At 40.2% G+C, this 2758-nt stretch overlaps 1 long non-coding RNA gene across 1 annotated transcript; it reads left to right on the top strand.

Moving 5' to 3' along the window:
• The first annotated feature begins 1547 nt into the window (after window positions 1-1547).
• On the top strand, window positions 1548-2523 carry LOC127619722 (uncharacterized). The gene is made up of 3 exons (XR_007967599.1): window positions 1548-1629; window positions 2000-2183; window positions 2430-2523. It is a non-coding gene; the product is annotated as an uncharacterized LOC127619722 (long non-coding RNA).
• Window positions 2524-2758: the final 235 nt, after the last annotated feature.

Below are 2758 nucleotides of genomic sequence, written 5' to 3'. Positions count from 1 at the left end.
GAAAGATCAATCTGGTGATTTAAGAATTGATTTCAAGAACATTGTGATGCATCAGTAAAAGTCATATTTTTCTCCAACCCTAGCAAATACAAAATAATTGAACAATGGATTTTATTCTGCATTTTGTTGTGTTGTTACTCTTATTAAATACCCATAAATCAGCCAGACAAAGCAATCATATCCAGGACGTTTGGAATTGGTAAAACATTCATAAAAATAATGTAGACCACACCAAAAAGACATTATTGCGGACTGAACAAGACATTGTGTTCTGAGATATCCTGTATTCTGATCAGAATTGGTACTAGGAAATATAAAGGTTTTACTTCCTCTTTCAGTTCCCGCAGCTCTTTCAAGTGTCAGTATCGTCTACAGTGCAAGAAAAGTCCCACATCATTTCACAATTGACATCTAAAGATCCCAGTGATTCTTCTCTGAGAAATATGACAAATGCACTTCAACATGTCTTCATATCACGCGTTAGATAACATAATATCAATGCATGTGTCATTTATTTTAAAGACAGCACAAGAACACTTTTTACAACAATCAAAACATTTGACAAGAAGAAGTTTCAAATGATGAAGCAATATCACATCAACTATCAGCAAACGTTCATATTCAACACTACGTCTATTGTGTTAGCATGTTCTTTGTTCAGTGTTGTACAGTTTCACTGGAAGCAGAAATAAAGGTGTTGTTGTGATATCACAGGTGCAACTCGATCCCACAGTGAGTGACGTGACTTCAAGAACCACTTCATTGGAAAATAAGAACAAAAATCCCACAATCACATTCATTCATCAGAGCAATGACACAAACCGTTTATGATGACAATAAGAAAATCCCAAATGAAATGGGCCATTTGTACAGATCAATTAAAAGAGTAAAAATGACACGCACCAAAACTTTGTTTATTTGAAGAGTCCGGCAAAGTAAGAAGATAAGTGTTCCCGGTCTTCCGTCACTCACTCGATGTTGTGTCCATGCATTGAACTGGGTAGCCCCAAACACTGAACACTGAGCACCAGGACATCCAGACACAGGACAGTTTTTACCCTCTTTTAAACTGCCTCAGGACTCCCCCATAATGCAATACTGTAAACACACGTCTCATTATAGAGGGGTCCTGGTTCTCTTTATTCAGTAATGTTCTTATTCTTTATTATGTTGAAATGTATGCAAAATAAAACACTTTTTACAACAACAAAGAAATCGTTTGCTTATGTTTAGTTGGGTTTTTAATAAAGATCTCTGAGTTTAATACATTTCTTTTAAACTTTATTACATGTTTAGTCCTTCATTTTGTAAAAGGGACACATGAGCAGTCGGTATATTTTAATTTTATAATAAATGTTGTGTTGAATCTTTTTCAAACGACTTCCATCATGTCCGGGAGTGGTGGTGGCGTAGTGGGCTAAAGCACATAACTGGTAATCAGGAGGTTGCTGGTTCAATCCCCACAGTCACCACCATTGTGTCCTTGAGTAAGACACTTAACTCCAGGTTGCTCCGGGGGGATTGTCCCTGTAATAAGTGAACTGTATAATACATTGGTACTCAGAAGGTTGCTGGTTCGAGCCCCACAGTCACCACCATTGTGTCCTTGAGTAAGACACTTAACTCCAGGTTGCTCCAGGGGGGATTGTCCCTGTAATAAGTGCTCTGTATAATACATTGGTATTCAGAAGGTTGCTGGTTCGAGCCCCACAGTCACCACCATTGTGTCCTTGAGTAAGACACTTAACTCCAGGTTGCTCCGGGGGGATTGTCCCTGTAATAAGTGCTCTGTATAATACATTGGTAATCAGAAGGTTGCTGGTTCGAGCCCCACAGTCACCACCATTGTGTCCTTGAGTAAGACACTTAACTCCAGGTTGCTCCGGGGGGATTGTCCCTGTAATAAGTGCTCTGTATAATACATTGGTACTCAGAAGGTTGCTAGTTTGATCCCCACAGTCACCACCATTGTGTCCTTGAGTAAGACACTTAACTCCAGGTTGCTCCGGGGGGATTGTCCCTGTAATAAGTGCTCTGTATAATACATTGGTACTCAGAAGGTTGCTGGTTTGATCCCCACAGTCACCACCATTGTGTCCTTGAGTAAGACACTTAACTCCAGGTTGCTCCGGGGGGATTGTCCCTGTAATAAGTGCTCTGTATAATACATTGGTACTCAGAAGGTTGCTGGTTTGATCCCCACAGTCACCACCATTGTGTCCTTGAGTAAGACACTTAACTCCAGGTTGCTCCGGGGGGACTGTCCCTGTAATAAGTGCTCTGTATAATACATTGGTAATCAGAAGGTTGCTGGTTTGATCCCCACAGTCACCACCATTGTGTCCTTGAGTAAGACACTTAACTCCAGGTTGCTCCGGGGGGATTGTCCCTGTAATAAGTGCTCTGTATAATACATTGGTAATCAGAAGGTTGCTGGTTCGAGCCCCACAGTCACCACCATTGTGTCCTTGAGTAAGACACTTAACTCCAGGTTGCTCCGGGGGGATTGTCCCTGTAATAAGTGCACTGTAAGTCACTTTGGATAAAAGCATCTCCCAAATGCATAAATGTAAATGTAAATGTCCACGATGGGTTTGAGAAAAATCCAAATCTGAAAATAAAATGGGAAATAATAAACAGGCTTTGATGCCTGAGATGGGAAATATGTTTTTGGGAGGTTTAATATGTGCCTAATATTGTGGAGTATTCAAACAATTACTCAAATGTTCCTCATGTGATTGTGAACTGATGACAACAT

Source organism: Xyrauchen texanus, chromosome 26, assembly GCF_025860055.1.
Source record: "Xyrauchen texanus isolate HMW12.3.18 chromosome 26, RBS_HiC_50CHRs, whole genome shotgun sequence".
Classification (NCBI taxonomy): Eukaryota; Metazoa; Chordata; class Actinopteri; order Cypriniformes; family Catostomidae; genus Xyrauchen; species Xyrauchen texanus.
This window is presented reverse-complemented; position numbering and strand designations above follow the sequence as displayed.